The following is a 24110-nucleotide window of genomic DNA, read 5'->3' as shown; positions in this document are numbered from 1 at the left end:
AGGCAATAACTCCAAGTGCGCTTTACTGTGACCTAATAGGAAAGGCTTATTTGGCCTGGCATGAAGAGATCTTCCACTATGCCCATCCTACCTTGAGTCAGGCAATATCATATTTTAGCTCTATTTTTCACAGTGCTGCACTCCAGACACAAGCATCTGTATCAAGACTTTTCCTAAAAGTCGGAAATGCAATTTAACCAAACAAAATGAAAACAATAGTAGTTCTAATTGATAGCACATGTAATAATCCTGCCCAAATATTAGAGACAGGCATAATGTCACTAGCTTCTGAATGATTTGAATCAAAGTCTGAGGTACCATCTTTATTTTTCTTCTCTGCTCCTATCTGCCTTTTGGCTTAATTTTTTAAAATCAGGTGTAAATAAATGTAACTGCCAGAATATTCAAGTTTACATACAACATACCTTCTTTGAGACAAGAAGGAAATAAGGAAGAAGTTACAAAGAAAATAAATTTGCATTTCTGATTCAGAAAATCTCAGGAAATTTTTATGTTGTTAAAACTTTAGTCACTAACACACTCCTTATGTTAGTCACTAAGAGTAGTAAGAAGTTATCATTGGCCTAGTGTATGTCAAGGGTCATGACCCAAGCTTGGGGTATTGAAAAGTGTTATGAGAAGGAAAGAATAGCAGTCACATCATCATGAAACTTGCAGTTGCCCTTTTTTTTCACTTTTACTGAAGTATAATTGATAAATAAAATTGTAATATATTTAAAGTGTAAGACATGGTGTTTTAATATATGTATACATTGTCAATAAATTGTATAAATACATGATCTCAAAACTTAAATGGACTCTCAGATGTATTCAGTCAATTAAATCTAGTCTCTGTTTTTTTCATATCTGAGGAAGATATTTTATACCTCTGTTCCTTATACCTCTAAAATTTTAGATAATTTTTTAACATTTAAAAATTATTAAAAATTTAATATTAACAGGCCATTCTCATTTTGTTTCTAACAAGCTTACGAGCCCACTGACTATATTCTATCTTGTCTGTCCTATTTCAAGGGAGGAAATTATCTCTTTCACTGAGAAGGGAAAGACCATACCCAATAGTTAATGCTCAGAAATTTACCCTCCTCAGTCTCTGAAGGACTTTGCTCTGTTAGTTTTTCTATGCTCTGTATCACACATTTTCCTCTTCTCCTGTGTCATCCTCAGATATAATAATAAAGGTAAACAAAACAAATTCTCTTAAACGTTAGCTCTACATCTCTGCATAGCTACAAACTTTTTTTTTTTTTTTGTAGTTCATTCTGTAACAAACTGTGGTACTTTTTTTTTTCTAAACTCCAACTCATCTTACAAAACAAAAACTTCATAAACTCCAACTCATCTTACAAAACAATATAACAAAAAACAATGCACCCACTAATCCATTAATGCTCTTTTTATCAGTGTGACCAGCAATCTCCAGGTTTTAAAATCAATGGGCTCTCTCTGTCATCTCCTACTCATACTGTCAGTTTTACTTAATATGGTTCATCACACCATCTTTTATGAACCACCTTCATTTCTTGGCAACTCTGACAATACTCTCTAATGTGCAGATTGTTGTTTGCTTTCCATACATAAACAGACCAGCCTTCTCAGGATACTTCAGTTGTGCCTCCTTCACTACCTAATCTGTAAAGGATGGTACTCCTCAGGGCTCCATACTCTTAAGTTCATACGTTTTTTCTTAGAACGCTGAAAAAATAAAATTAAATTAAAGAAAAAAGCTCATATTTTTTTCTCTCTACATTTTCTATTTGTATAAATACCACCTGTGATATGATATCTCTTAAATTATACAAGTAAATCACATAATGTTTACATAAAATTAGAGAATGCATTCACATGCACTAAAATAAAATAATAAAAGAGAAGCAAAAAGTTAATCTTTCCTTAGAAAATTATAAAGTAAAATTTCTCCTAATGGCAATTTCTATTTTAGTGCTTGATGTTTGGCTTGAGAACCTAATATAACTGCCTGTGCTATTATATTTTCAATCTATCAATGGTGAAAATTAGGAGTAATTTAATACTGATTATATTAAATCACTTCTCTTGATATTAAAATATGTCATTTAGAATCTAAATTATCTTAGCCAGTTATAAAAATGTAGTTAATTGTCATTCTGAATAAAACAATATAAGTATAATTTTCATTTTGAAAAATTCTAGAAATATATCCATTTCCCAAACTGAGTATCTATTCCTTTTCCATTATTGGAAATATTGGATTTACAACTAACCAAAGCTTCTAAACTAAAAGTACTGCCATAGTTAATTAGTGAGAAAATATTAAATGCATAGACATTTTGATTTTATTTTGTTATTTCTCTATACATGCAATAATACTGAATATTTCAACTAATAACATCTGAAGGGAAAAATGAAAATTCAATAAATTCTCATTTTCTTTGAATTGAAAATGTTTAGACTTTCTCACAAATGAAATCTTACATCATTTTTATTGCTAATTATCTTTAAATTAGCAGCATCTAGGGGAAAATTATTTCATTTGGAATCCATACTGTTATCAAAGTTGGTTGTGAAATGTTATAACACAGTTAATCATGTGTGCTCTGAATGATTCTGTACATTTAAATAGAGGCAGTGTAAAGAATGACAAAGCAGTTATAAAAGTCTGTAATTTTAGTTTAGGCAGTTGCAAACAGTGGCTAGCGCTTATGTCACTATATACTGAGCATGACTCTCAGTGTTTTTATGCCAGTTATCACGGAAACACTTCAGAAATTCTCCAATCTCTTCTTTCCCCTAAGGAACCTGAACTTCTTGGACTGTACCCATGGGCTTAATTATTTGGTTTCCAGTGGGTTTTAGGCAATGGGAAAGTGTGGCACAATATAAAAAGGAGTGACCAGAGTAAGAGGAGGGACCAGGGGAAGGTGTAATTACTACAGTAACTTCTATAGAGAAAATTGTATAGACAAGCGTCCTTGAGATGATCTGTGGATTAGGGGACCCGACGAGTCCAAAATAATCAAACTAGAACAAAGCTACTGAAATGAGTCATCATTTATCAAATGACTTTTCCTTTCCTTGCTCCCTATTCTTCCTTATGATCATAAACCATGCCTAGAGAAATACATTTTTAGTCTAAACATTCAAAATCCCTTCAGTGAGTTTCATATTTATATATACCAGTCTATACCTGATTGCTTCCACTTGAGGTCCTAAATTTACCTTGCATTGAACTGTTTAAATACAACATCACAGTACCTTAAAAATGTTGCCCTCAGAGTACCTGCGTGGTTCAGTCGATTAAGCATCTGACTCTTGGTTTTGGCTCAGGTCATGATTTCAGGATTGTGAAACGAAGCCCCACATAGGGCTCCATGCTCAGTGCGGAGTCTGCCTAAGATTCCTTCTCTCTGTTCCCCACCACCCCGCCATGCGCTTCTCTCCCCCCACTAAAATATATATAAACAAATATATTTTTTTAAAAATGCTGTTCTCTTCTAAGATAACAGGTAACAAAAACTCTATCCAAGAAGCAATGATTTTAGCTTTATTATCAGCCACAAGTAGGCAAAGAAGTGATGAAATAAAGTAGCTTTTTTCTTAAATGGTACCAGTATCCTTTCTATTATCAAAAGCAATAACATAAGAATCATCCTTGATATCATAGATTCCCATAATGAAACTGCCACCAAATTCAGACCTCCTTCTATGTAACTTTTTTGAAGCTATCAACTTATTCTGATTGCTTGACATTACTTATCTAAGTTACCACCATCCCTCCAACTACTGTAATTGCCTATTACCTGGTTTTATTCCATCTTCTTTCCATTTCCTCTAAATACAGTCACCTACATATGCAATTAGTCTTTCAAAACCATTGGTTGTTCCATTCCAGATCAAACTGAATCAAGAAAAGTCAATTGTTCTTAAGATGGAGACCAGATCCTGCACAACATAACCTCCTTCTCCTCTGCTATGCAGCATCATATGTCCATACTCTCCAGGTACTCTGATTTCCTAGTCTGTGTAAAAATTACCATACTTCTTCCCATCCCACCTCCTAGACCTTTATTTTATGGTGCTGTAAAACTCTCATGTGAAGTATGTTTATTCAACAAACATGTGGTTAAGACTCTAATATGTGCCTGGTACTATAATGTAAGTTGAGGATCTTACTGTGAACAAACAAGCCATGAACCCTTTCACACACAGCTTGAGAATATTGACTGGGAGTCATAAAATATTAACTCAAATAAATATAAGATTAAAAATGACAGAAATTATATATAAAATATCCTAGGCAGAAAAATCAGGAAAGGTGTCAGTGATCATGATTGACTTGGTATGTGGTGGTGGAAAACTTCAAATGAGAGATTTTTCAACAGATATTAGTGCAAAGAATTTGAGTGCTGCAGGGAGAAAAGGGTTGGGTGTCTACCAGAAATGCACAGAGCTATGGGATCTGCTAGTAAGCATCTCCAAGACAGCAGAAAATCCTTCTAACTGATCACTTGGGACTCTGCACTTCTGCTTATGGTAATCTTCGGGAAGATAATATTTTCCTAGAGGCAGGGGTCCCTTTGGACTTCTAAATAATGAACAAGATATAACTAATTAAAAAAAAAACTTAGGAAAACACTCTGAGTAATTTGGGAGTAATTGAATGAAAGTCACTAAATACTAAATAAGTGTCATTATCCAATTTTCAGCTTCTATGGATCTTGTCATATTTCACATTAGTTTTTTCCAGAAAGTATGTTCAAAATGAATAAGCTAACAAGATATGTTGGCCCTTGTATAAATGACTGCTTCTGTGGTGAAGTAAGGAAAACAAAAGATGATCTTGAAGTTTTTTTCATGTCTGAAATAAGGAAGTGTTATCAATTTAAATGTTATCAACCTTAAATATATACAATCTTCATTCGTCATTCATACCTCAGTGAAACCTGGGGAAAAATAAACATAGAGGCCAAAACACAAAAATGTGGGTTATGTCAAAGGGGCCCAGGTGCCATACTCTAAGAGCATGCAATGGTTAAACATGACAGAATTTGAGCTAACAATAAAGAGCATAGTTTGGGATTATAATGCAAACATAAATAAATAAGCCAAAGTCCATACTAATACAAATACAGGATTGCATAGAAAGTGAGAGATATAGGAACAAACCTCACAGAAGAATTTCAAATAATGTATGCAGTTACACCTTTTTCTTTGAAGGCAGGCTTGACCTAGTGACTGAATTTCAAAGAATAAAGAAATGGAAAAAATAGTAACTTTTTGGTGGAGAATCCTAGGAAATACTACTTTCACCAAATGACCAAGGTCAACATTATCAATTATCTTATGTCATGTAAACACTGACACAATGTGATGACACTGGACTTCTGTGATATTTTTTTAAAAATCTATAACCACTGTCTCAGTATGAAAACACAACAGACAAGCCCATATTGAGGGACATTCTACAAAACTCATGAACAATTCTCTAAATTATCAACGTCATGAGAAACACAAAAAAGACCAGTAATCTCTCCTAGGCCAGTGGTGACAAAGATAACTTGATGCTTCAAGGCAACATGGAGCCCTGGATGGGATCCTAGAGAGAAAAAGGACGAGAATGAAAAAAACTTGAGATCAAAACAAATGGTGAGGGAAAAAATAGAGATAGATAGATAGATATACAGATAAAACAATAGATAATAGTAGATAAAAGGAAAATGAAAAAATAAATAAAAAATGAAAACTGGGGAATCTGGGTGAAGGGTATATAGGAGTTTATTGTATTAATCTTGCAACTTTTCCACAAGTTTTATTTTTCAAGTGAAAAACATATGCTCTTAGAGTGAGAATTATCTTTATTCAATATAAAAAATGTTTTTGTATTATTAATTAGTTCTTTGTGTTTATCTTCCTAGATACTATATCTCTTCTAGTGTTAAGTTTTTAGCCTAATTAAAAATCTGGGATATGGGGTTACCTGGGTAGCTCAGTGGGCTAAGCCGCTGCCTTTGGCTCGGGTCATGATCTCAGGGTCCTGGGATCAAGCCCCGCATTGGGCTTTCTGCTTGGCAGGGAGCCTGCTTCCCTCTTTCTCTCTCTGCCTGACTCTCTGGCTACTTGTGATCTCTGTCTGTCAAATACATAAATAAAATCTTAAAAAAAAAAAATCTGGGATATGAAGTCAATAAAAAGCACTCTAAAAATCCATCTATAAATATGTCAAGTATTGGACTTTTCACCAGACAGATAACAACATATATATTTAACTGCAAATGTTTTCTGGCAACTGATAGTTGACCAAATTATGAGTTTTTATCTTTGCAATGCAGAATAACAAAATATTTCTCTAATGATGTTTACATGAGAATTTTATGTCATCCCTTTATTTAGTTTAGTTTAATTTTCATTACAATGTTAATATAAGAATCAAAATTGCTATTAAAAAAAGAAATATTTGTACCACTTCACAGAAAACCCCAAACTGGCTAATTGTCCATTATATGCAACAAATTATAGCAGGCATAACATCCAAAAAACCCTTATAGTTTTAATTTTAATTATCTTAATTTTATTTTTAGTAAGAAAACAATTGCTATTCCATTATAGAGTGGTGTGTCAATGTAAATATTGATATACCTATACATGAAAATATGAGATTATGAAATATTCTAAATAAATGTTATTAGATTTTGCCAGGTATAATAAAAGTTTTTATACCAGTTATGTCTTTAATGTTTGATTTCACACCATTCCTTGTCTGTTCCTAATCCATTTTTGTGGCAATTTCAACTTCAGTAGGGTTAGGATAATATTTTATAAAGATTTATATGCCTTAAATATTTTAACAATGTGTGAGTACTCATTTTTAGGATTTTTTAATTACTTTTTCATAGATATTCTATAAACATGGTGCTACAAAATATAATTTCCCCCCAATTTGTTAGCTTAATGTTAACTTTAGTTAATTTATTATTTTCCCAAATCCAAGAAGAATTTTAAGGAAACTAGAAAATATTAATACAAGAAAAACTAATATATAACCAACAAAATATTAGTTTATTAGTGTAGAGGAGGCAAAATTTTACTTTTACTCACCTAGGATTTTTCCAGCTGGGCTTGAGAATTAAATTTATGTAAGACAGGTTAACAGGAGGAAAAAAGCATACAAATTTATATAACTTTCAAATGACAAAGAGTTCTCATAAGGAATGAAGACCCAAAGAAATGGTGGAAACTATATGTTCTTATAGTAGGTTCAACAAAAAGAAATTATAGAAAAGTAACCATCTCTGTGGGGAGGCTAAAGGAAGATAATTATTTTAACAAGTTCTATTTTTATAAAAGTATTTATACATAATTCTCTCTGTTTCAATTTCTTGTACTAGATGGTAATAAAGTCAGTTTCTTCTGGTACAAGGAGGGCATTTTTCATGTGGGCATTTCATCTCCTGCTTCTAAGAAAAAGAAAAAAGGTCAGAGTATTTTTCTCACATGCACTGTTTTTTGAGTGCTTTTAACGCAAAATAATCCTTATACCAAAATGGCACATTTTGGGGTGGCATACCCTATCACTCTTTGTCTGCAAGTAGTGGAAGATTGCTATGTATATGTTCCCTGATTTATTGAAGAATAATAACTTCTTTTTTTTTTTTTGAGAAATGTCATTGATGTGAGATATTTAAAAAAAGAGCTTTCTTCTTATCTCCTAAATACAAGTTATTTTAAAATCAATAACATTCATAATTATATATTTTGTTTTTTTCTGGCATTATTAGTATAAATTAATTAATTTTAGAATATGTAACTTTATATTACTTAATTACTCCTGTTAGTATATGAACTTTATTTTGAAATTATAATTAAAATATCTAATTTTCAACACCGAAAATGTAGTTTACATCTTACATTTACTAAAAAAGGATATAATGAGAAGAAATATTCAGTATAAGTGAAATCAAATGATATTATCATAGGGGAAAATGAACAGAAAAAAGCTTTGTTTTCTGAAAATGAGAAATGGGTCAAAGTCTGCAATCATCTTTATAAATATTTGTTATAACTTCATAAGTTTAAAGTTTGTAAGATAACAGAAATATTATAAAATGCTCATCATAAGATTTAACACAATTATATATTAATTATGGATCTGTAATTTATTAAATCATTCTATACCATGAATTTTATATTTAAATATCACCACGTCTATATATGTTGCTATTTTTTTGAATGGTAATGTCAGCATTGTCTGATTGTATAGCTATCAAAGGTATTTGGGGAATAAAAGGAAGAAATGAATTTAGCCATGTACGCTTTGTTAAAAAACATAAAAAGAAAAACAACTAGGATAAACTTTTGCTTAGATGGAGGCAATATATTTTTTTAAGATTTTATTTATTTGTCAGAGAGAGAGCACAAGCAGGGGGAACAGCAAACAGAGGGAGAAACAAGCTCTCCACTGAGCAAGGAACCCAATGGAGGACTTGATCCCAGGACCCTGGGATCATAACCTCAGCTGAGGGCAGATGCTTCACCGACTGAGCCACCGAGGCATCCCTACCTGGAGGCAATCTTGACATTATCTCGGGCATCTGACTAATATGACTTTCTTTCCTTTATACTTTTTTAAAAAAGTTTTTATTTAAATTCTACTTAGTTAACATACAGTATAATATTAGTTTAAGGTGTACAATATAGTGACTCAGCATTTCAATACAACATCAGGTGCTTCTCACAGCAAATGTACTCCTTAATCCTGGTCACCTATTTCACCCATACCCCCATCCACCGCCCATCTAGTAACTCATCAGTTTTTTTTCTATAGTTAAGAATCTATTTCTTGGTTTGCCTCTTTCCTTTCCCCTTTACTCATCTATTTTGTTTCTTAAATTCCATATATGCATGAAATCATATGATAATTGTCTTTCTCTGACTGATTTATTTCACTTAGCATAATATTCTCCAGCTCCACCCATGTCATTGCAAATGGCAAGATTCCATTCTTTTTATAGGTGAGTAATATTCCATTGTACTTATATACCATATCTTCTTAAACCATTTATCAGTCAATAGACACTTGGTCCGTTTCCATATTTAGGCTATTGTAGGTAAGGCTGCTATAACCATAGGGGTGCATGTATCCATTTAAATTAGTAATTTTGTATACTTTGGGTAAATACCTAGTAGTGCAATTGTTGGTAGTTCTATTTTTAACTTTTTTTTTTTTTTAGCTAAAATGCAGAACATCTTTATTATTAAGAAGGGAAACAGTACGAGAAAAAAGTAAAATTATTTTTAACTTTTTAAGGAAACTTCAAACTGTTTTCCAGAGTGGCTACACCAGTTTGCATCCCCACCAACAGTGCAAGAAGGTTCCCCTTTCTCCACTTTCTCGTCAGCACTTGTTTCTTGTGTTGTTGCTTTTACCCATTCTGACAGGTGTGGGAGTGATATCATTATAGTTTTGATTTGTGTTTCCCTGATGACCAGTGATGTTGAGCATCTTTTTATCTTTTACACTATTCACTATCTCTCGATATTCAAAGGTTCATTTAATATATAAAATGAACAATGTGAATTTATGAAAGTGATACCAACAGAGAATGAGCAAAAGGCAGAGAGAGCGTGAAAGAAGAGAGAAACATGAGAGAAAGAAATGGAGAGAAAAGAAGAAAACGCAACTCCTACAGTCTAACTGAAGAACCATCTGTATTTCAGCAGACAGTCTTCACAGAGAACATTCTTTCATTGCGTATCTAACAACACAAGACTTTCAATAAAAATTCTGTCCAGCATTGTGGAATCTCCAGGGTGAAGACGTTACATAAAACTCTCACTTGATAAAAGCTTTACAAGTATTCCCAGTTGCCAGTGTTCTTCAATGGACCTTCAGCTATTCCCACTGATTGGAATCACTCTTTTTCATAAATAACTATTCTTGCATGAAGTAAATAGAAAGAAAAGAGGCATTCCTAATAAGATAGTTGCACATAGATGATTAATTGAAAATAATGCAACTTTTCTGGGGCACCTGGGTGGCTCAGTGGGTTAAAAGTCATGATCCCAGGGTCCTAGGATCGAGCCCTGCATCGGGCTCTCTGCTTGGCAGGGAGCCTGCTTCCCTTCCTCTCTCTCTGCCTGCCTCTCTGCCTACTTGTGATCTCTGTCTGTCAAATAAATAAAAATAAAATCTTAAAAAAAAAAGAAAATAATGCAACTTTTCTATTTACTAAGCTATTGTTAGAAAAAATATTCAGCTTATGCCTTATGGATCTCTAAGTCTATAGAGTCTATTACTGTTTGCAATATTTTGCAATGATATGAATGGTATGGTTTTTTTGCATATAGCAAACCACAACAAAGTTAGCAATTATTATTTCTGAAATGCCAATGACTTTTGACTTTGTATACTACTCCATGAAATTCATTTTCCTTATATTAACATATTTACATTAGGAGACAAATTATCATATGCCTTTTATCCTGTTTTTAAACCAAGCTGTTATATAATATTTGAAAGTAAAATGTAAACAATCTGATAATTTATTTTAAAAAGGCTTACTGAAGGGATTTGATATTTACATAACAATACCCCCTTTAAGAAAGTTATAGTTACATAGCTTCCAGCATTGCATTTGTGATTAAAAGGTGATGTGATATTTTATTGTAAAGACATCTATTAAAAACCCAATATTAATTAGAGCATTGTCTTTCTTAAAATTTCAACTTTCCAAATAAATTATTTTATACCTGTGTTCACAGATATTTAGAGTTCAGTCACTGTTAAATAATAATTGTTAAGAACATGAACTTCATGTTCAGTGAAGCTTGCTTCAAGTTTCAAATAAACCATTTCCTAACTGTGAGACTTCTGTTAAATTATTTAATTCTTCAACACTTCAGCTTCCTCACATGTATAGTTGGAGGATTAAATGACATAAGGCATGCATGTGAAGTGTTTAGCCCACATTGCATAGCATATTACATATTCAATGATATTTGAAGGCACCATTATTATTATTACCATAAATGTAAATTGCTGGCACATGATGAATAGCACTACAAATGCATTTTTTTTCTACTAAAAGCAACAGAGGGTCCTTGGACAACTGAGTCCCAAGAGTTTTAAAGAAACTGAATACAGAACCAATGTCAGTAATATTTTCCAGATACATATACATATAGCCTGTAATATAGTAATATTTTCCAGATGTACATATATATGTGTGCATGTATGTATACGTGTGTGTGTGTGTGTGTGTGTGTGTGTGTTTGTAGCCTGAAACTTTATTTCATGCTGTTAAACTATGATATGAAATCCCTTTCAGTATATGAAACTAGCTTTACATTTCCTCTCTCTACCAAGTCAGTTTGAAATGATTCTTTGGTGAATAAACACAAACTTTGAAGAAATATGTGGAGAATATATATATTCTATAAATACATCTTATATTGTTTTCCTTTCTCTTTTTAAAAAATTGATGCATATTTGGAGATCATGGAAAAGTAGTGTTTGAAGAAAATTAAATCCAGAGGATGTTGAAAGTATGAAAGCCTAAACTCTTCACCCTCGTGTGAAAACCTTAAAGACTTTCTCTGTCACCAATTTTTTTTTCTTCAGAATGTTTTCTGTAGCTAAGTAGTTAGTTTAAGCATTTTTCTTTATTTGCTATGTCCTACAGTGAGTTAACTGGGAAAACTGTTGTGTTTGACCAGGTTAGCTGACATTTTCAATTCAAAAAATTGAATTCTATCATTTTTTTCTAAGGTATGAAAAGGTATCCCTTATCATTTATTGCTCTTAGAACACTAATAATATACCACATCAGTGATTTATGAGTTATAACTTCAAATATATAGTCTAATTTCTATCAGGTGCCATAACTGTATGAATAAAGCAGTCAAACTAGGAAGGTGTTAAGACACTTTTCAAGCAAGCACTCACCAAAAAATCATTTAAATCTAACTTGAAAGTCAAATTCTTTCTTTTTCCCCACAAAGTTTCTCTCTTGCTCTCTCTCTCCAGCTATCTCTATTTCTGTTTCGCTCTCTCTCTCTCTCTCTCTCTCTCTCACACACACACACACAAATAGTATAATAGTGTGTAATGTAAAAAGTAAAAAGCAGGACTGTCTCAAATATGTTGACTCAAATGATCAATTCTATAAAGTATTCAAAGCCTTTAGTTTTGTCCATTGTGGTTCTAATTATGTCCCTCAGACTGATAATAAAGTACCAGTATGACACTAAATTTTTAGTATACAAGTGTCAAGAAAATTTTCAAAGTCAAATGAACTATAAAGCAAATTCATGTTTAGATAAATAAAGGGAATGTAACAGTCCATCATGCAGAAATGGAATTAATTGTGTTGCATGAGTAAAGAAGGTCAAAGACAAGCTGTTTGCTTTTGTCAGCATTTTGAAGACACTAAAAATTCTGCACAACCTAAATTAAACCAATCCTATTTCCTTATGGTATTACTAAATTCACACTACTTATTGTACCATAATTTTTATAATACACCTGCCAATATTGATAACACTTTATCTGTTTATAAGGGAAATATATTTTCTAAAATCACTGGAATTACATAAGCTAGAAAATATGTAGAGCTTTCTTAAAAATATAGAATTATTATTTTATCATTTTTAAAAATTTTGATTTCTTTCCCTTAAATATTATTTTAAGTCTGATCACTTTGCCCCTAAATTCATTTATGTGTATCATTTTGAAACTAATATATGTAGTATTCAATAAATAAGTGATATACATCGTTTATCGGATTTTCCAGAAGTGATTATCTGTTGTTAAACAACTCTACTTAATGTGTGAATAAATCTATTTATGTTCACATTTCAAACAGAAAATTAGAAAATCAGTTCCTAAAAAAAACAAACATAGATACATGTTTGACTTGGAACTGTACACATTTGACATAGCTATATATTTGTTGATGATATATATTTCATATACATAATACTTATGTAATGTAATATTAATGTTTATTACTATGTTATACTTACTGTACTTATTTACCTCCTTCAAGAAACTGAGATCTCCTTTGTATCACTTGCTAACCTAACTGGTTAGCAGTAAGTTGAAGATAAGGGCTAAAACAGAAGGGATTAATGTGACATCCCAAGTTCATTTAAAGCTATACACTATAATCTAGGCTAAAATTCTCACTGACCCTCATCTTCTCATATACATCAAGGAGCAAGCAAGAATATTTGGTACTTGAAAGCTTATTTTTTTTTGTATGCCCTCATCTTTATGATCAACAAACTTTAATATTTCTTGGAGACATGACTAAAACTTAAATTTTGGATATCCCAAATTGCCTAATTTATACATGGCACGTAGTTTAGCACCTATTAGAGATGTAAAGGAGATTAGCAAATGAGAAAGTGAAGAACAAAGATTACTTTAGAAAAGATAAGCTATATAATGTCAAGATATATAAATAAAATCTGCATACAGACCAGGGAATATTGAATACTTACAGGTCAATGTTAAGACTATGAATTCATTTTAAGTGCAATGTCTTTGGCCAAATGTCATATTTCTAACAATAGATGGGGATCAGAAGAGACTTCTACAATGCTTCTGTGTTCTTGTATTATTTATTTATTCTTTTTCTTTTTAGATATTTAATTCTGTGAAATATATCACTTAGAAGAATGCTTAAATCAGGTATTGAAATCAAACCATTTTAAGCATATTTTTCTATACCAAACCTCTATCTTTTCTTAAGAAATAGAGATTATCATAAATAAAATTTTGCATAATTTATCATTATATAAAGCCTATTAATAAATAGACTGATGTATACTTACTCATGTAAGCAGTATGACTTTCTTATTTTATTATGTGAATACCCTTTTAAATAAGAAAGAAATTTTACAACCTAAAATAAAACCCAAACAATCATATATCATTTTAACCTCCATGAATTTTAAAAAGAAAGAGATGTATAAATTGTTATTGGGTAAGAACATATAATTTGAGAGCTTTTAATCAAGGGCTTTTATAAATCTTATAGAATAATACAGTATTTATAAATTTTAAAGGACAAAGTTTATGTGACTAAATCTTACAAGAATATTTTTCAGTCACTTTAAAGATCATTTTAATCCATTAGATAATTATGTAGAATTGTTTTCTTTTCCCTTTTTTATTAATAGTACATTTCTAAATCTAATCTTTTGTCTGAAAGGGTAAATCTCTGAGGCTTCTTGCAATGTTTATTCGATTTTTCATAGCCTTGATAGCATATCATACATTCAAGCTTGCATATTCTATAAATTGCAAACTAAACCAAAATTACAGCCTTAAAGTAGCTGAAACCTTAATAATGGCTGTGAGTTAAACGGAATTAAATTAATGTGAATTAAATTAAATTAAATTATATTTACAAGATACATGCCATGAGTATGCATGCTTTAGAAAAACAACGTTGAACAGTAATAAAGGGGAATTGTATCAAAATATATTTGAGTATCACTATAATATGTTTGCCATTTTGAATACTGAAAAATCCACATTTTTGCACATAAACTGTAAATGTATGTTCAAAACTTGTTTGTTTGGGAAATACCATGTTTTAAAACATTGTATACAAAACATTGTTTCATTTCAAGATGTTCTTTCTACCCAAAATCTCACTGAAATAGCCTAAGGAATATAACTATGGGGGAAAAAAAAAACACCAGAAGTTGGACATATTGGTTTTCATTGTGAAATTCATAGTTTAATCCAAGAATATGGACATTCAGCCTTAAAGCAAGTTCCCTTGCTATCCTGAATTGAGTCATGTAAATTTTGGATGCTCACGGCAGCAGGAGCAGTAAGTGACTTCGTGAAGGGCATCATACACTTGGAACTATGTTTTCCCATAAATGATCACGAAAAGGGAATCCTTGTAATTATAGAAGGGACACATAACATATGTATGTTGTCAAACCAATGGAAAACATACTTTTCACATTAGATTGTAAAAGGGTATAGGGGCACCTGCGTGGCTCAGTGGGTTAAAGCCTCTGCCTTCGGCTCAGGTCTTGATCTCAGGGTCCTGGAATTGAGCCCCACATCAGGTTTTCTGCTCAGTGGGGAGCCTGCTTCCCCCTCTCTCTGCCTGCCTCTCTGCCTACTTGTGATCTCTGTCAAATAAAAAATAAAAAAAAATCTTAAAAAAAAGGGGGGGTATAGAGTGAATTGTCAAATATTTCCTTTTCCCATTTGCCATCAACAATTCAAGATATGATTTAAAAGAGATAAAGTTGACAAGAAAGTAATATGAAGGACACAGGGGAATTTGTAGAGGGGCAAATTGAAACCTAGAAAGAGATTTAAGAAATTTAATAACCAGAATTGACAGGTAGAGCTTCTAAATAAAATTGTCTAAAATCATTGAACTTGCTTACAAGTTGCTAGAATTCCCTTAAAATACGCCTTACTTCAATCACCTGCTTGGAACCATGACTTAACAAAATGAAGTTAATATCATGGGGCACCTGGGTGGGTGTCTTTGCCCAGTGGGTTAAAGCCTCTGCCTTTGTCTCAGGTCATGATCCCAGGGTCTTGGGATTGAGCCCCGCATCAGGATCTCTGCTCAGCAGGGAGCCTGCTTCCCTTCTCTCTCTCTCTGCCTGCCTCTCTACCTACCTGTGATCTCTGTCTGTCAAATAAATAAATAAAATCTTTAAAAAAAATGAAGTTAATATCATTATTTTACTAAGAAATACATAAAATGCTGCTATACATATATACATGCACATTCACAACGTGAATAATTGATTAGGAAAAGAGTGGAATAAAAGCCTACAAAATCTCTGAGAAAACCTACAAATCTACCTACAATTCTAATTCAGGGAAGAGACCAATCACACTAAAGAGGAAAACAAGACTTAGTTGATATTCTGGTGTGCCACCAAGATAGATCACCTTAATGACCAAAGAATTTATTTAACAAATATCTAGGAAGTTTGACAACTTATGGTTTGCAACTACATACTTTTTCTGGGATTTTACTGTCTACCACGGGAGCTACTTCCCCTAAGACCATGGCCAATATCCAGGGCCACACTTTTCCAGTGACTTATTGATGGGCAGATATAATAGTAGCCCTATCTAGTTTTTCCAATTCAGGATATTTTTTAAATACTATTTTAACTTAAAAGCACCATTTAGGGAAGTGACTACCTAAATTATTGGGAAGGTGACTGCTGGATCCTATGATGTTTCTATGTTTAACTTGATAAGAAATTACCGAACTGTCTTCCAAAGTGGCTGTCCAATATGCATTCTTACATATGATGAATGAGAGTTCCTGTTGTTACACACCCTTGCCAACATTTGATATTTTCAGTGTTTAGGGTTTTAGCCATTCTAGTAGGTAACTAGTGGGAATTTCTTAATTTGTTTTAACATTTCCTTAAGGAAAATCATGTTGACCAATGTTTGTGTCCCTTTTCTACACTGATCAGGTTTTTTTTTTTTTTTTTTTTTTTTAATAAAAGGTCTGTTCAGACTTTCGGTTTTTCTCTTTGGGCTGATTTTTTAAAAGACCCTTTTCTATACTTTGGTACTATTTATTTTTATTTCCTTGTGTTTTAGAGGGAAAAACAGGAGAAGGGATTAGAGAGCAAAGAGAGAACAAAAGATAAATAGTATATTCTACTTTTAAAAATAAGTGTCTTAAATTCCTCAAATAAATGAATACTTCCAAAATTCCCTAATATCTTATAGTAGTATTTTTTAAAATGCATATATAAAAAGAAATACTTATTATTTGCCAAATGTTACCTATCTTTAAAGTGCCAAATAATATGACTGTCAAATTGCAGTAAGCAATAGATGGCAAAAGCAGGCAAAATACTTCATTTTTTCTCTCATATTTTCATATTTGCCTAATTCCTCCTTTATTCTGAAAACATTGTTATTAGTATTCTAATTTTATTTTTTTTCTGCATCTATCATGCATTTAAGGTAGAACTGCAATTGTTCTTTCAGTATTAGGAAAAATAAATTTCTAAAAAACTTTGTTAGCATCCTAAATTAAGCCTTCTTCCATTTCCTACTATCATCCTAAGTACCCCATGTTAGTATGTCCTACTATCCCAACTCCCTTCTTCAATCTGCTACCACTACATTTCAAACTATTGTAATAAGCAGCACATAACATGAAACCTACCTTTTTAATAAAAATTTAAGTGTACAGTATTGCTAAAGATAAGCACAATATTATACAGTAAATTCTGGAACTTTTATTCTTTCATGACTGAAATTTTATATTCATTGAACGGCAACTCTCATTTATCCTTCCCCCCAGTTACTGGCAACCAACATTCTATTTTCTGCTTCCATGATTTTGACCATCTTAGATAATTCCTATGAGAGGAATTATGCATATTTACCCTTCTGTAACTGGGTTATTCACATAGCAGAATGCCCTCAAAATTTATCCATGTTGTAGCTTATAACAGGATTTTATAATGGCTAAATCATATCCTATTATAAGTATATTCCACAGTTTTCTTTTTCTAATCAGCTGTCAATAGAAATCTGGGTAGTTTCTACTTGTGGGATACTGTGAATAATGGTGCAATGAAAATGGGAAAGCAAACATCTCCTCAAGATCATGACTTCAGTTCTTTTGGTTAAATACCCAGAAGTAGGGTTGCTAGATCACATGGTAGATCTATTTCTAATTTTTTGAGGATCCTCCAGACTATTTACTGCAGTGGCTATATCAGTTTGCATTTCCACTAACAATGTACAGAGTTCTAATTTTTCCACATTTGCCAACACTTGTTTTTTTTATTTTTATGTTTGTTTTGTTTAGTAATCGCAAACTCAACTGATAAAGGTGTAATCTAGTTGTGTTTCTGATTTGCATTTGTCTGATGACTAGTGAAGCTGACCATCTTTTCATATACTTGTTAGCCAATTGTATGTATTCTTTGGAGAAATATCTTTATTCAAGTCATTTGACCATTTTTTTAAAAGATTTTATTTATTGATTTGACACAGAGAGAGAGATCATAAGTAGGCAGAGGCAGACAGAGAGAGGGGGGGATGCAGTCTCCCTGCTGAGCAGAGAGCCCCATGCAGGATTTGATCCCAGGACCCTGAGATCATGACCTGCGCTGAAGGTAGAAGCTTAACCCACTGAGCCACCCAGGCATCCACACTTGACCATTTTTAATTGTGTCATTTGTTTACTTTGCTATTGAGTTACATGAGTTCTATATATAAGCTGAGTATTAACCTCTTATCATAGGTATGGTTTGAAAATATTTTCTCCCATTTAATTTTATTGATTTTTTCCAATCTGTTTTTTTATTCTGTTGATTTCTCCTTTGCCACACAGAAGCTTTCTGTTTGATATAGTCTGACTTATCTATTTATATTTTTGCTGCCTGTGCTTCTGATGTCGCACCCAAGAAATCAGTGCCAAGACAAATGCCATGAAGCTTTTCTTCTTGAAGTCTTTAATTTGACTTGATAACTATGTATGATGTAAAATGAAGGTCCAATTTCATTCTATCGCATGTATATATCCAGTTTTCCCAGAATCATTGCTGAAGAGACAATTTTTTCCCCACTGTGTGCTCCCTGTTGTGGCAATCTTGTCAAAAATATGTAGAAGACCACGTTTGTGTGGATTTATTTCTGAGTGCTCTATTTTGTTCCACTGGTCTACACATCTGTTTTTGTCCAGTATCATATTGTTTTAATTACTGTAGCTCTTTTGTATGTTTTTAAAACAGGAAGTGTGTGTCCTCTAACTTTGTTGTTCTTTGTCAAGATCATTTTGGCTGTTCAGAATCCTTTTTAGTTCCATATGAATTTTAGGATTTTTTTTTTCTTTTTTGTGAAAAATGCCATTGAAATCATGATAAAGATTGCATTGAATCTGTATATTGTTTTGGGTAGTATAGACATTTTAATAATAGTAAAACTTCCAATTCATGAATACAAGATACCTTTCCATTTATCTGTGTCTTTTAAAAATTATTTTCAGCGTGTTTTGTAGTTTTCAGTTTGCATGCCTTTTGGCTCCTTGGTTGTTTATCCCTAAGTATTTTATTCTTTTTGATTCTATCATAAATGGGATTTCTTTTTTCCTTCCTCCCTTCCTTCTTTCCCTCCATCCTTTCTTCCTTCCTTCCTTCTTTTGAAACTTCTTCAACAGTATGAGTTGGTCCCTTGTTTTTTTTTTTTTCCCAATTTATTTATTTTCAGAAAAACAGTATTCATTATTTTTTCAACACACCCAGTGCTCCATGCAAGCTGTGCCCTCTATAATACCCACCACCTGGTACCCACCTCCAACCTCCCCCCCCACCCGCCACTTCAAACCCCTCAGATTGTTTTTCAGAGTCCATAGTCTCTCTTGGTTCACCTTCCCTTCCAATTTACCCAAAAGCACATGGTCCCTTGGTTTTTAAACTCAAGTGTCTCACTGTCAAATGACGGCAGCAGTGTTGCAGGAATTGTCATAATCTCAGAATTGTCAGTTACTAAAAGCTTGCAAAACACTTCCAAAAAGGTAAAAGTTCTTCCAGTATTTTGTTGTTGTCATTATTCTTAAAAAGGAGTCTTTCATCTCCCTCACACAGTCCATTTTGGCTTGTCCTTTATCCTGGCTACATCATGGCAGGGTCTCTGATGATACTATGTCCAGGAGTTGCCAGTGACAACCATTAGTGCATCCTACAGGTCTTTCCTCCATGAACTCCTTGTTGGCCTCAATCACATCCAGATGTGGCTTGGGGTCTTCCAATGTGTCACCCCTAACTTCTTGATATCCCTACACAGTGCTCTGGGTATAACCATACTAGGGATAGCCATAGCTGTAGCTGCTTGTATTCTGGTAACTATAACAGTTCTCGCATTACTGGTAATAGTGATTGCAGCTGTAACTGTAAATCTGACTATACTCCACTGACATCATTTGGCTTGCTTTGAGGATTGCCATGCTCAGCTGCACTGGTTTAGGCTCCAGGACGACTGTTCCTTGGCAGTCAGTCAAGGCTCACTTCAGTTCCAGTTCATCTGTGGTTTTCACAAAACCATAGTCTTTAGACACAGCTGTTTGGAGGCAAAATCACCTTGCCTCCCTAATAGGAGGGGTAAACTTTGATGAAGAATTCATATAGCACGTCATCATCCACATCTGGGGTCAGGTCCCCCGCAAAGAAGGAATACTCAAGGCTGTTATCTGGTTGTTTCCTATAAGTGGCATAGCTCAGTTTAAAATGTTTTGCCTTGGCCAAAGCATCTTCTTTTCTCTAAGCCACCTTTTTCTCCTGTATAAAATGAGGGGTTGCATAGATGACCATTAAGGGCTTGCCAGCTCTATGGTTCTACGAGCCCAGGTGTGCCAGCTTAGTGCAGCTATAAGCTAAGTAAAAGTGTGGGTACTAGAAGGGGTTTCCCATTAACTTTGTGAAAACACTACTTGGTTACACCCAACTCTCTGAATTCTACAGAGCAGTAGCCAGCTGAGATTTCAGTGAAATGGTTTTGGATAATTCTGATGCTCATCACAGTGTCCTCCATGGTGGCAGAGGTTCTGGAGATGAAATTCTCAATTATGCAGGGCTCCAGCTCATTCATGCACAGGCTGGCCATGCCTGGAGCCTGTGTGGGATTCTATAGACTGAGAAGGCTGGCCTAGGCTCCAGACTACAGGGTAAGAAATGAGATTGTTTTCTTAGTTCATTTTGTTAGATAATTCATTATTAATGTAGAAGTATGCAAATTATTTCTGTATCATTATTTTGTATCCTTTGACTTTACTGAATAGGTTTATTAGTTCAAACTGTTCCTTTTGTGGACGCTTCATGGTTTTCTATGTATTAGTTCATGTCATCTGTGAACAGAGATCATTTTAGTCTTCCTTTCTGATTTGGATGTCTTTTGTTTTCCTAGACTAATTAATTGCTCTGGCTAGGATTTCCAGTGCTATGTGTTTTGCTTTATTTTAGTTTAGTTTAGTTTTTAAATTTTTCATTTTATTTTTCATCATGACAAGTATATTCTTTAAGCCTTATGCCTTGGACACCTGGGTGGCTCAGTTGGTTAAGCAACTGCTTTCAGCCTAGATCATGATCCTGGAGTCCTGGGATTGACCCACATTGGGTTCCCTACTTTGTGGGGAGTCTGCTTCTCCCTCGGACCTAATCCCCATGCCCTATCTACTCCATCCTCCCACCCACCTTCCCTCTGGTAACCATCAGTTTGTTCTCTATAGTTGAGAGTCTATTTCTTGGTTTGTCTTTCTTTTCTTGTCCTTTACTCCTTTGTTTTGTTACTTAAATTCTACATATGAATGAGAAAACATGGTGTTTGTCTTTCTCTGACGGACCTTATTTACCTAAATATTATACTTTCTATTTCTATCCATGATGTTGTAAATGGCAAGATTTCATTCTTTTTTTTTTAATGGCTGAATTATATTCTTATGTGTAAATATAGGAATATATATTTATACATATGTGGTATATACATATGAATATATATTCACAAATATATACGAAATATATATATTATATATGTGATGCATATATCACCTCTTCTTTAGCCATTCGTCAACAGATGGACACTTAAGCTGTTCTCAAAGTTTGGCTATTGTAAATAATGATGCAATAAACATAGGTGTACATGTATCTCTTTGAATTAGTATTTCTATATTTTGGGGATAAATGCCCAGTAGTGCCATTTCTGGTCCAAAGGGTAGTTCTATTTTTAATTTTTTGAGGAAGATCCATACTCTTTTCCACAATGGTTGTACCAATTTACATTCCCACCAACAGTGCATGAGGGTTCCTTTTGTCTACATTGTTGCCAATATTGATTGTTTCTTGTGCTTTTAATTTTAGTCATTCTGATAGGTGTGAGGTGACATCTCATTGTGGGTTTGATTTGCATTTCCCTGGCGATGAATGATGTTGATCATCTTTTCGTGTATCTCTTGGCCCCTTGGATGTCTTCTTTGGAGAAATGTCTGTGTCTTCTGCCTGTCTTTTAATTGGATTATTGGTTTTTTTGATATCGAGTTCTATCAGTTCTTTGTATACCATGGATACTAACCCTTTATTGGATTTGTCATTTGCAAATAACTTTTCCCATTCCATAGGTCTCCTTTTAGTTTTGTTTATTGTTTCCTTCTCTGTGCAAAAACTTTTTGTTTTTGTGTAGTCCTAATAGCTTATTTTTGCTTTTGTTTCCCTTGCTTTGGGAGATATATCTAGAAAAATATTCCTATGGCCAGTGTCAGAGAGCCTACTGCCTGTGCTCTCTTCTAGGACTTCTATAGTTTTAGGTCTCACATTTAAGTCTTTCGTCCATGTTGAGTTTATTTTATGTATGGTAAAAGAAAGGGGCGGGCCCAGTTTCATTCTTTTGTATGCAGGTGTCCATTTTTCCCAGCACCATTTGTTGAAGAGATTCCCCACTGCATATTAATTCTTCTTTTGTCAAAGATTAATTGACTATATAATTGTCAGTTTATTTCCAGAATTTCTTTTCTATTCCACTAATGTGTATGTCTATTTTTATGCCAGTACCATATTGTTTTAATCAATACCTCTTTAAAATATAACTTGAAATCTGGAATTACAATACCTTCAGTTTTGTTTTTCTTTTTCAACGTAAGTTTGACTACTCAAGGTCTATTGTGGTTCCCTACAAATTTTAGGATTATTTGTTCTGGTTCTGTGATAAGTGTTGTTGGTATTTTGATAGGAATTGCATTAAATCTGTAGATTGCTTTGGGTAGTATAGATATTGTAATGGTATCTGTTCTTCCAACCTATAAGAATGAAATGTCTTTCTATTTTTGTTGTTGTTGTTGTTGTCTTGAATTTCTGTCATCGGTGCTTTATGGTTTTCAGAGTATAGGTCTTTTACCTTTTTGTTAAGTTTACTCCTATATATTTTATTGTTTTGGTGCAACTGTGAATGGGATTGTTTTCTTAATTTAATCTTCTACTGCTTTATTAATAGCATATAGAAATGGGACAGGTTCCTGTATGTTGATTTTGTATCCTTTGACTTTGTTGAATTCATTTAATAGTTTAGTACTTTTTTTGGTAGAGTCTTCAGTGTTTTCTATAAATAGTATCATGTCATTTGTAAATAGTGATAGCTTTATTTCTTCCTTACCAGTTTGGATGCCTTTTATTTCTTTGGGTTGTCTGATTGCTGTGGCTAGGACTTCCAGTACTATTTTGAATAAAAATGGTGAGAGTGGACATCCTTATCTTGTTCCTGACCTTAGGGAAAAAGTTCTCCATTTTTTGACCATTGAGTATGATGTTGGCTGTGGCTTTTTGCTATATGGCCTTTATTATATTGAGATATGTTCCCTTTAGACCTACTTTGCAGAGGACTTTTCATGAATGGATGTTGTATTTAGTCAAATGCTTCTCTGCACCTGTTGAAATGATCAGATGGTTTTTATCCTTTCTCTTCCTGAAGTGATGAATCACATTGATTGTTGTGTGAATATTAAACTACCCTTGCATCCTGGGAATAAATCCCATGTGTTGTGGTGTATGATTTTTTTAATATACTGTTGCATTTAGTTTGCTAATATTTTCTTGAGGACTTTTGAATTTATATTCATGAGACATTGGCCTGTAGTTTTTTGTTTGTTTGTTTTTTATAGTATCTCTACCTGGTATTGGTAGCAGGGCAATACCAGACCCATAAAATGAATTTGCAACCCCTCCTTCCTCTTGTATGTTTTGGGATCATTTAAGAATTAATTCTTTAATTGCTTGTTAGAATTTGCCTGTGAGGCTCTCTCCTCCATGGGGAGCCTGCTTCCTCCTCTCTCTCTTTCTGCCTGCCTCTCTGCCTACTTGTGATCTCTGTCTGTCAAATAAATAAATAAAATCTTTAAAAAAAAAAAAAAAAAAAAAGAATTTGCCTGTGAAGCCATCTGATACTGGATTTCTGTTCATTGGGAGTTTTTGGATTACCAATTCAATTTCATTGCTGATGATTGGTCTGTTCAAATCTTCTATTTTTTCCTGCTTTAGTTTAGGTAGATTATATTTTTAAAGGAATATATCCATTTCTTCTAAACTGTCCAATTCAT

At 33.2% G+C, this 24110-nt stretch overlaps 1 pseudogene; it reads right to left on the bottom strand.

Annotated features, from left to right (window-relative positions):
* Positions 1 to 19652: 19652 nt before the first annotated feature.
* On the bottom strand, positions 19653 to 20635 carry LOC122907463 (annotated as a pseudogene).
* Positions 20636 to 24110: the final 3475 nt, after the last annotated feature.

The sequence above is a fragment of the Neovison vison genome, chromosome 5 (genome assembly GCF_020171115.1).
Source record: "Neovison vison isolate M4711 chromosome 5, ASM_NN_V1, whole genome shotgun sequence".
Taxonomy (NCBI): Eukaryota; Metazoa; Chordata; class Mammalia; order Carnivora; family Mustelidae; genus Neogale; species Neogale vison.
This window is presented reverse-complemented; position numbering and strand designations above follow the sequence as displayed.